The sequence below is a fragment of the Hylobates moloch genome, unplaced genomic scaffold (assembly GCF_009828535.3).
Source record: "Hylobates moloch isolate HMO894 unplaced genomic scaffold, HMol_V3 SCAFFOLD_12, whole genome shotgun sequence".
Lineage (NCBI taxonomy): Eukaryota > Metazoa > Chordata > Mammalia > Primates > Hylobatidae > Hylobates > Hylobates moloch.
In genome coordinates, this window is record NW_026652287.1 from 37,790,839 (window position 1) to 37,802,167 (window position 11,329).

The 11,329-nt window shown below is 54.8% G+C and overlaps 1 protein-coding gene across 4 annotated transcripts in view; it reads right to left on the bottom strand.

The window, feature by feature from the left end:
• The window catches only part of BICRA (BRD4 interacting chromatin remodeling complex associated protein), a 98,022-nt gene extending 88,218 nt beyond the window's left edge, over positions 1-9,804 (bottom strand). For 3 of the 4 annotated variants that reach the window (XM_032169323.1, XM_032169326.2, XM_032169325.2), the window contains exon 1: positions 8,782-8,831. The gene's annotated coding sequence lies outside the window, so the exon portion shown is untranslated. Of the gene's footprint in view, positions 1-8,781; positions 8,832-9,666 lie in introns of those variants that run through there. The other variant, XM_032169322.2, reaches the window with a different exon arrangement.
• Between the last annotated feature and the right edge of the window lie 1,525 nt (positions 9,805-11,329).

Sequence of the window (11,329 nt, forward strand, 5' to 3'; positions counted from 1 at the left end):
CCTAATGCCACTTTCTTCACAGAACAGGACAGACTCCGGAGGTGCTGAAACAAATTCTGGATCCCAGAAATAACAACAATTAGTAACAATAATAATACAATGGAAATGATATGGTATCTGGAATTTGCTTTAAAATACCTTGGCAAAAAAGAAAAAAATACATGTGCACGGTAGGTAATGGCCAAAAAAAAGATCAGATCAGCAGAAAATTCTTGCAGAAGCTGGTGATGGTTACACAGGGGTGGTTGTGCTATTCTCTCAACTCTCGGTGAGTGCTTTATAATTTCCTTAACAAAAAGTTAAAAACGCCGAGTGCATGGCTCATGCTTGTAATCCCAGCACTTTCGGGGGCCTAGGTGGGCAGATCACCTGAGTTCAGGAGTTCGAGACCAGCCTGGCCAACATGGTGAAACCCCTTCTCTACTAAAAATACAACAATTAGCCGTGTGTGGTGGCAGGCACCTGTAATCCCAGCTACTCGGGAGACTGAGGTACGAGAATCGCTGGAGCCTGGGAGGCGGAGGTTGCAGTGAGCCGATATGGCGCCACTACACTCCAGTCTAGGTGACACAGTGACAGCCTGTCTCAAAAAAATAAAAAACATAAGTTAAAATAACAATAAATAAATCTGCCAAGCCGAGTCTAGATGGCAAAAAAAAGAAAAAAGAAAACAAAATAATAATAAGCAAAGACAGCCAGGTGCAGTTGCTCATGCATATAATCCCAGGACTTTGGGAGGCCAAAGTCGGAGGACTGTTGAGCCCAGAAGTTGGAGACCAGCCTGGGCAACATAGCAAGACTTTGTCTCTATAAAATAAAATAAAATATTTAAAAATAATAGGCCAGGTATGGTGGCTCACATTTGTAATCTCAGCACTTTGGGAAGCTGAGGCGGGTGGATTGCTTGAGTCCAGGAGTTCAAGACTAGCCTGGCCAACATGGCCAAACACCAGCTCTACAAAAAATACAAAATTAGCTGGGTGTTGTGGCCCACATCTGTAGCCATAGCTACTCGGGAGGCTGAGACATAAGAATCACTTGAACCCAGGAGGCGGAGGCTGCAGTGAGCCGAGATCACACCACTGCACTCCAGCCTGGGCACAGAGAGAGACTCTTGTCTCAAAAAAAAAAAAAAAAATTTAATAAAAATAAAAAATAATAAGAATCAAAGTGAAGCTTCACTGAGCATTCCCAAGAGCCCCGTCCTATCCTAAAAAGCTTCCCAAGTTTTCACTCATTGAAGCTTCACAACACCCAAAGTGGGGGGGGAAGCTCTGTTACAGAAGAGGAAATTGTGGTCCAGTGGGTATTTGGGCATTGTCTTCCTTTTTTTTTTTTTGAGACGGAGTCTTGCTCTGTCACCCTGGCTGGAATGCCATGGTGCAATCTCAGCTCACCACAACCTCCACCTCCCAGTTTCAAGCCATTCTCATGCCTCAGCCTCATGAGTAGCTGGGATTACAAGCATGTGCCACCATGCCTGGCTAATTTTTTTGTATTTTTAGTAGAGACAGGGCTTCACCACGCTGGCCAGGCTGGTCTCGAACTCCTGACCTCAGGTGATCCGCCTGCCTTGGCCTCCCAAAGTGCTGGGATTACAGGCATGAGCCACCAATGCCGGCCCTGTGCCTTCCATTTAAAATGCCAACACTGATTGCCTAGGGTTTGGGGGAAAGGCCATAGCGACTTGGGTATCTAATCCTATGGGAGACTCTGCTACTTAATAATAATTATTCCAATCATAGCCACTCACATTTTTTTGGGCGCTTGCTATAACCCAGGCACTGTGCTGAACACTAAGCATGCCTGAGGTGGGTTTCCTCTCATCCCCATTCTTCCAGTTGGGGAAACTGAGGCACGGTACAGGGAAGCCCTGTGTGCCTCATGCCGGAGCAGCCTGCTGCGTGCCCTCTGCTGCCATGCAGTTTAGAATGCCAACATTGTTCCTCGTGTGCCTTTCAGGAAGACAATGGGGACCTTTCAGAGCAGAGGAGTCAGCATGAGTCCCGTGGGAGAACAGTAATCATAGTGAAAACAACAGCAGCATCATTTGCTAGTTCCTGAAAGCGACTGCCTGCCCATCTTGGCAGAACATTGCTTCGTTCAGCCTCACAGCAGACCCTACGAGGGAGGCATCATGGGCCCATTTTATAGACAAGGAAACTGAGGCCATGCAAAGGAATCGCTTGCCCAGGGTCACACTGCAGAGAAGCCAGCATTCCATCCGACACCTGCCAATTAAGGGGGTCACAGTCCCCAGGAGAAATAAACTGCCTAAGAATGACAGGTGATACCGACACTGACTGACAAGGCTACCCTGGCACTTTATGGGTGTTTGGGGATCCTCACAAGAGCCTTACCAAGTAGGTACTGAGATGAACCCACTTAATAGAGGGGAAAACCAAGGCCCCAAGCAAGCCCCCTGTCCACAGCCATTCAGCCAGCAAGTAGCAGAACTGGGATTAGAACCAACAGGCAGGGCCCAGAGGCCATACTCCTGACCTCCACACCAGGTGGCAAGCACGTGACGCAGGCCATAAGCAAGAGGAAGAGGCAAGGAGGTCATCAGACGCAAGGAGGTCACCCGAGGCAAAGACACGTGCGGCCTGGAGACGCTGCCTGGGCGACAGGTGGGATCACATTGAACAGGAGAGAAAGAGAACAACTTTCTTCAAGGTGCAGCATGAGGGGCCAGGCACAGTGGCTCATGCCTGTAATCCCAGCACACTGGGAGGCCAAGGCGGGAGGAGTGCTTGAACAGGAGTTCGAGACCAGCCTGGGCAACACAGTGAGACCTCATCTTTACAAAAAATATTAAAACTCCCCGGGCGTGGTGGCGTGCACCTGTAGTCTCAGCTACTGGGGAGGCTGAGATGCAAGGCTCACTTGAGCCCAGGAAGGATAATGCTGCAGTGAAATGCGATGGTGCCACTGCACTCCAGCCTGGGTAACACAGCAAGATTCTGTCTCAAAAAAATAAAAAAGATGCAACATTGAAGGTGCTCCCTAAGAGCTACGGAAAGACAAATCACTGGCCGTTGATCTAGCAATCCCACTTCCAGGAGTCCATCCCACTGGCATACTCATTTCCCTGTAACATGTGTGGACTGTGCCTTCCCATGCTTCACACAGAAACGTTTGGAAACACGTCCACGTCCATTACAGTAAATGAGGATTCACCCACAGAGAGGAATATCATGCAGCCAAGAAAAAGATGGAGGAAGACCTACATTGGTAGGGTCTCCCAGGAAGACGAAGCAGGAAAAAAGCAATGGATAGACCAGACTATCATCTGTGTAAGATGAACAGTTTTTTGTTTGTTTGTTTTAGACAGAGTCTCGCTGTGTCGCCCAGGCTGGAGTGGAGTGCAGTGCCGCAATCTCGGCTCACCGTAACCTCCGCCTTCTGCATTCAAGCAATTCCCCTGCCTCAGGCTCCCAAGTAGCTGGGATTACAGCCGTGCACCACCATGCCCAGCTAATTTTTGTATTTTTAGGAGAGATGGGGTTTCACCATGTTGGCCAGGCTGGTCTTGAACTCCTGACCTTAGGTGATCTGCCCACTTCAGCCTCCCAAAGTGCTGGGATTACAGGCCTGAGCCACCATGCCTGGCCTGAATAGTTTTAAACACATACATCCGTATATAAAAGTACATGCACTGAACATCAGAATGGAAGTGCTGTCTCTGGGGAAGAGACCTAGGCGACCAGGGATTCTGGGGAGGTTAGAGGGAGAGACATCATCTTTAGTGTTCTGAATTTGCCCCGTGTGTGTATCACTTAGAACAAAAAGAACAAAAGGCAGAGAGAGAAAAAGATGATGTCTCAGACCACCCAGACAGAATGAATGAAACCCCACAGCGGCTAATCCAATCGTTCTCTCTCCTCCTCCTGGACTGTGTCCCAATGTCTTAACTGATCCCCAGGGCCCTGTCACACAGTAGGCCCTCAGGAAGTTTAATTGGGAACAATTAAAGAAACAAAGGCCTTCTCTGCTTTTGCCAACACTCCTTCCCTCCTCTCCCCAATGAATACATACACTCATACACAAAACTAATTGTCACCAAACTAGAAATGCCTTAGAAAACTCTCCCTCTCCACTGGGGAAACTTGCATGTCACTGAGACACAAAAGCTTCAGTCAACTGGGACAAAACTCTACTGGTGGTACTCCAGGCGGAGGAGAATGCGAGGGACGGAACCAGGAGACACTCCCTGGGGACCCCTCAACCAAACGCTCCCTATGTGTCTCTGGTGTGGCATAAGGTGCATCCTACCAGGGAGCTAGCTCAGGCAAGACAGGGGACAAAAAACCAGAGGGATATGAAAGGGTGAGTAAGGAGGGGGCAGTTCATTCTCCTGGGGGAGCGGGCAGCAGTTCTCATCGTGGACACGGCGTGGGTGACTGCTCTTGTTTCTACTAAGTGAGGGTGCCTGGTTGGGGAAGAAAGCTCAAATATGACCAGGGCAAGATAACCATACTCCCCATCCCTCTCCCGCCCTGCAGGGCGGGAGAGGGGAAATGGCAGCCCCTCTGCCTTCCAAGCCCAGGCGGCCTGGAAAGGAATGCCATGTTTTCCTGTTTCCAATTAACTTCCCCTACCAGCAGCCTTCTGCATTCTTGAGACCTGCAGTCAAGGCAGCCTGGCGGGTGGGGGTTGAGAGCTGGCGGGGGAACTGGGCTTTTGGCTAGACCTGCACTACAAGGTGGCCCACGGGAACCTGGGGAGCTCTACACACCCCCAGGAACTCCCCCTTCATAGGCCTCTGGGTGCTGATCTCCTGGCCCTTCCACAGCCTGGGGCACACCCCACCTCCTCAAGGAAGGTTAGGGAAGGGCCGGAGGCCTCTGGGAAGGAAGTCAGCAGGGAGACCCTCTAGGGCCTCATTCAGACTTCTCCCACCAGCCCCCCAAAAAGATCAGTTCCTACATTCAGCCAGTACTCAATCTTGAGAGATCTGGGTATCCCCCACAGCCCCTTTCCTCCTGCCCACCTCCCCCGAGAATTATTATTACTTATGCCTGTCATCTCACCCAGGGAAATGCCCACACTTAAAGGAGGGGACAGTGGCTGCGGGGATCAGGGGTCCCTTAAAGCTCCTGGGATCAGACCCCATGAAGCACCATCTCCCCAGTTCTGTTGACAAATATGGACTCCCCACCACTAGTCTCTGCCATCTGGCTTGGAGTCCCAGCTTGGCCGTGGAACATGCTTCCCCTGGCCTCAGTTTCCCCATCTGTAAAATGGCAAGATCACCTGTATTACCTCCTACAGCGGGTGAGCTGGGCCCAGCCCCTCTCCCTCAGCCCCCCAGCCCCTCTCCCTCAGCCCCCCAGCCCCTACAGCTAAACATGTACTCCGCATGGGTAAAGTGCTGAAGGGGCAGGGGCCTAGTCCCCAAAGTGCTCAGAGGGTGGGCGTCACTGAAGGGGAATTGTTTGTTTGCAGTTGGCCTTCCCAGACCACAGGGAATTCTTCTGGGACAAAGGGCTTCTGCTACTCATCTTTATATTTTTTATTTTATTTATTATTATTATTTTTTTTTTGAGACAGGGTCTCACTCTTGCCCAGGCTTGAGAGCAGTGGCACAATCACGGCTCACCCCGGCTTCAAACTCCTAGGCTCAAGCAATCCTCCCACCTCAGCACCCCCAAGTAGCCAGGTCCACAGGTGAGTGCCACCATGCCCAACTAATTTTTTCATTTTTTGTAGACACAGGGTCTCACCGTGTTGCCCAGGCTGGTCTTGAAATCCAGGGCTCAAGCAATTCTCCAGCCTCGGTCTCCCCAAGTGTTGGGGTTACAGGTGTGAGCCATGGCACCCGGCCTTAAATTTAAATGCCAGTCAGATTACCTGAGGTCAGGACCCCAAGACCAGCCTGGCCAACATGGTGAAATCCCGTCTTTACTAAATATACAAAATTTGGCCAGGTGTGGTGGTGGGTGCCTGTAATCCCAGCTACTCGGGACGCTGAGGCAGGACAATCGCTTGAACTCGGGAGGCAGAGGTTGCAGTGAGCCGAGATCAGGCCATTGCACTCCAGCCTGGGCAACAGAGCGAGATACTGTCTCAAAAAAAAAAAAAAAAATTAAATGCCACCAGTTGACATTCCTCCCCTGTGCCCACAGTGCATACCTGGCCTGCTGAATGATAAATATAAATGACACGTTTGGATAATACTTTTACCCACCTCCAGGTCACTTAAAGGAACTATAATTACCCCCACTTGCAGATGAGAAAACAGGACCAGCAGTTAAATGACCTGCGTAAGGTTACAGAGTGGATCAGGCCAAGGAGAACAGGCAAGAAAGTCCTCCGCTAGCTGCATCAAAGGGCCATGGTGTGGCAAAGCGACAGCGGGTCACAGGGCATAGGAACAACCAGACATCAACAGTCCCAAACAGTTCAGCTTCTCTCTTCTCTACTTCAGGGCTGAGTAGCAGCAAATGGGGCCAAGTCCCCCGCTCAGGTAGAGAAGGGAGAAGATGACAGTAGGGCCAGCTCCCAGGTACCCCGAGCCCATCACTGGCCAGGCCTGGGGCTCCCCCTCCCCGACTCCTCGCACACCTCCAATTCTCAGTTCCTGCAGGCAATTCTCCATTCCAGCCACAAGTGAAATGATCCTGCCCTCAACCCAACTTCGAGGTGCATCTTACCCCTTCCCAAAACCAGCTCCCAGAGGAAAAAAAAAAATCTAGCCACTTCTTCTAAGTATTATCTACATTTCCGAACCAGGTCCACTGAAGTCAGGGGGACAAAGTGCCAAAGGGTGGGAAAGAAGAAGAGCTTAACGGTTTTGAGCTAAGCTGGAAAAACTCCAGGAGGTTACAAATTGGGGCTCTGTGTGACCCAGGGCTGTGTGACCCTGGGCAAGCTTCTTAACCTCTCTGAGCCTCCACGAACCTGTCTGGAAAATAGGAATAATGTCTATCCCTTCTCTATTTCCTCCTTGGACTGTGGCCAGTGCGTAATGTACTTAGCAGCAGCGGAATAAGGCTCCCTAGTTAGATATTGTTATTAATATTTCCATCCTGAGAGGGGAGCTATGGAGGAAGGCAAGGGAGGTCAACATGTCCCAAAAGTCCTACCAGTGCATGGGAAGGGGGTGCTTCCTGAGTTGTCCTCCCGTTTTCTCATGACCCAGGGCAGGTCAGAGTTGACAAAGCCCCCCACACCCACCGCAGGTGCTAGGAGAGGTTAAAAGCACAGAGAGCTTATCATAGATCTCAGGCCTTGATGCCTTGGATGTTTCTCGTTTCCTTTTCAAGTGCCCTCCGTAAAGAGGTGTAAGAGAAAGGCACCCCTAGATCTGTATTATACTATGGGGTGGGGAGGTAGGTGTGTGTGGGGGGGTGGTGACAAAAGGGGACCATGGTCAGGATATGGGCCTGGGCACAGACTGCAGCCCACAAGGCTGGGGACACCAGAGAGCTAGGACCTGTCACCTGGGCTTCCCCGGGAGAGCTGACACCGCGGCCTCTGACCCCACCTCCCGGGAAGTTCAGCTGCTCAGAACCACAAAGCAAAACAAAGGGGCGCGGAGAGGAAGAAGCCGCAGTGCCTTCCAATCACCGCCGGCACCCGAGCCCGAGCCGAGCCCTCCCGCGGCTCCTTGCCCGGTCCTCCCGGCTGGCCGCGCACCAAGGCCCAAGCAGCCCCTGGTCCCTCGTCTCCCCGCGGCCGCCCGTGACAGGAGTCGGGGAAGCAGCCGAGGGGCAGCCGGGGATGGGAAAACCAGATGGCTCCATCCCTCCTCCCTCCTCCTCTATCCCTCCCTCCGGGTGCCCGCGGCCTGGCTGCCCTCCGCAGGGGCCCGGGGAGGCCGCGGGCCCAGCTCGTCCAGGCTCACCCCGGGGAAAGGGCTGCCTTTGTCTAAAGGTCACCACCCGAGCGCGGTGCCCCGGCCGGGCCTGGTGCCTCCCGTTCCCAGGCCGAGGAGGAGGAGATGGGGGGCCGCCCTGAACCTCGGGAAGTGACAGGAGGCGCTCACCCCTCCACCCCCGTAACGGCCCCCTCCGGGATGAGCCTCAGCTGAGGGTGGGGGAGGGGGTCACCTCCCTCCACTGCCGGGGGCTGGGGGTCAAGTCAACTCCTTTCATTGTTTAGGGGCGGTGCGGAGGGGGAGCCCCGGTGGCCTCCTTCCCCATTCATCCCTCCCCAGCTTTCCAGGGGCCCCCAGTGTCCGCGACACCCACGGGAGGGATGTGGGGAGGGGGCGCAGGGGCCGAGCGAGGCGGGGAGATGCAGGCTCTCCGCCTCCGGCAGGGAGATCACCGCCCGCTGCCCGGTGGCCCTCGCCTTCCCCGAAAGGCGGGGAGCGGGGCGAGGGGAGGGGGCCGGGCCGGGGAGGGGGTCTCCGCGCCCCTCCCCCCGTGGAACGTTAGGTCTCCTCTCTTCGCCGCTCCATTGTATCCCCGGCAGCCGGCGGGAGGGCCGGGGAGGCACCGGGCGCCGGGTCTGGGCAGGGAAGCCGGTTGGGGGGGGTCCCCGTAGGATCGGGGCGGCGGCGGTGGTGGAAGAGACGCGGGGCTGGGGGTGCCGGTGGGCGCCGAGAAGGAAAAAAAAAAAAAAAAGGAGGCAGCGGGCGCTGCGCCCCGGCTTGGGGGCTGAGTGTGTGAGTGTCGCGGGGGTGGGTTCGGCCCCGGCTCCGGCTCCCCCCACACACACCCTCGCCGCCAACCCCCACTCCCCCCTCGCTTTTGCGCCCTGTCACAGCCCCGACTCGCAGGTAGAGAGAGTTAAGAGATTTAAAGAGAAATTGCTACATTGTGAGAAACTCACCCTGATGTTTGAGCAGCCGTCGGCGCGGGGTCTCCGAGACGGCCCCGCACGGGCTGCAAAGGGAGGACCCAGAAGGGGCCGGCCGGCCGGGCCGGTCAGCGCACTGCCTGATCGCATGGCAGCCGCTCGGCAGCCGCTGCCGGGCCCCCGCCACCGCCCCGCGCCCAGGCCCGCGCGCCCCGGGCCCGCGCCCGTTCCGGGGAGCGCCCCTCGGGTATGCAAAAAAAAAAAAAAATTTTTTTTTAATTAAATGCAAACGGAAAAAAAAAAAAAACCTCTCAGGTTTTGTGTTCCGCCCCCCCTCCTCTTCCTCCTCCTCCTCCTCCTCCTCTTCCCTCCGCCCTCGCCGGAGGAGGGGCTACAGGAATCCCCGCCCCGCGTCCGGGCGGACCAGCCCCGGCCCCGCCAGGCCGAGCGGCGGGCCCCAGAGCCAATGGGAGGTTGCGGACGTCCGAGGACTGGGCCCTCCGCGCCGGCACCGCCCCCGCCCCCAGCCCCAGTCCCGGGGGTTCAGGGGCGCGCCTGCTCGGACTCGGGTGTAGTTTGTTGACTGCCTCGAGCCGCAATCCGGGTGCTGGGGCGCGGGGGAGCTGAAGGGATCCGCGCTCCCAGACCCCCGGTCCGGCTGGGGAGGGGGTGCCGTGCGTGCTGGGCGCGTCCCCCGAGGCGGAGGACGGTCGTCCGGCGGGAGGACGCGTCCAGGGGGAGCGCCGCAGGTTCGAAAAGATAGCGGGAGTCGAGGATGAAGGAAATGGAGGGGATGGAGGGGAGTTCCTCCCGGAGGTGGGACCGCGCCGGAGCCCGGAGTCGGAGCCTGACAGGGTGGAAGGCGGCGGGGACTTCGGGGTGACAGGCCGGGACCCCGGGCGTGGCTCGATCACTCACCCTAGCTGGTCTCCGTCGAGCCACGGCGGCGCCGGGGAGGCGGGTCCGGCCTGCCTCGGAGCCTGTCCCCGGCCGCTCTGGCCGCGCTGATGGGATTCCCAGAAGCCCCAGGACGCCGCGGTGGTGTCGGGTCCGTTTCCGCCCCACCAGGCCGTAAACGCCCTGCTGGCGGGACACGGATTCACGCGTTGCCCTTAGCGAGCGCTTGGTGAGCGCCCACTGTGTGCGCTGCGCAGTGCTGGGGGCCCAGCGGGGACACAGAGCCCCCGGACCTGCCCTCCCGAGGCTTGCAGCCCAGGGAGACTTATACTTTGTTATCTTAGTCCCTTCTGCCTCTCCAGTGTCCTAGAAAAGCTCGTGCACACAGTAGGTGAATGCAGGTTGAATAAATGAGTAATAAATGAGACAGATTGTGATATTGTTGTTGTTGTGTTATATTTTGTTTTGTTTTGAGACGGAGTTTCGCTCTTTCGCCCAGGCTGGAGTGCAGTGGCACGATCTAGGCTCACCACAACCTCCGTCCCCTGGGTTGAAGCTATTCTTTTGCCTCAGCCTCCCGAGTAGCTGGGATTACAGGCGTGTGCCACTACGCCCGGCTAATGTTTGTATTTTGAGTAGAGACAGGGTTTCACCATGTCGGCCAGGATGGTCTCGATCTGTTGACCTCGTGATCTGCCCACCTCGGCCTCCCAAAGTGCCCAGCCTCTGTGTTTTTAAGCCTTAACATGTGTTCTAGTATCTTGGCGGTACTACCCATAATATTTACTTCAACGTTTTTTTTTTTTTAATAATTTATCGGCCAGGCGCAGTAATCCCAACACTTTGGGAGGCCGAAGAGGGTGGATCACCTGAGGTCAGGAGTTCGAGACCAGCCTGGCCAACATGGTGAAACCCTGTCTCTACTAATAATACAAAACTTAGCTGGGTGTGGTGGTGCACGCCTCTAATCCCAGCTACTTGGGAGGCTGAGGCAGGAGAATCGCTTGAACCCGGAAGGCAGAGGTTGCAGTGAGCCGAGATCACACCATTGCACTCCAGCCTGGGCGACAAGAGGGAAACTCTCTCTCAAAAATAATAATAATTTATCCAGCCTGGGCAACATAGCGAGACCCTGTCCAAACAAAAATTACAAAAATTAGCCCAGCATGGTGGCGTGTGCCTGTAGTCCCAGCTACTTGGGAGGCTGAGGCAGGAGGATCGCTTGAGTCCAGGAGGTCGAGATTGTAGTTCCCCATAGTCATGCCACTGCACTCCAGCCTAGGAGACAGCAAGACCCTGTCTCGAAAAAAAAAAGAAGAAGAAATTAATTGTGAGAGACCACAGAGGGTAAGGGCCCTGACTCAAACCAGTCAGCCCCTGGTTCACATCTTGCCTTTGCCACTTTCTTGCTGTGTGACAGTGGACAAATTACCTCACCTCTGTGTGTCCTCATCTTTAACGTGCTGATAATAATAGGCCTCATTTCATAGGGTCATGAGGAGGAATGAGCTAGGGAGAGCTGCACCTGAGAGGAAGTGCCATATAAATGCTGGCTGTTATCATTATTGATGATTAGTAAGTAAAAAGGAAGTTATCAGTTCCACAAGTGAATACCTTATGCAATGTCCCAAACATAAAAGCGTGATAGATCTATAACTTAATACAGTGCTGTTCACCACAACAC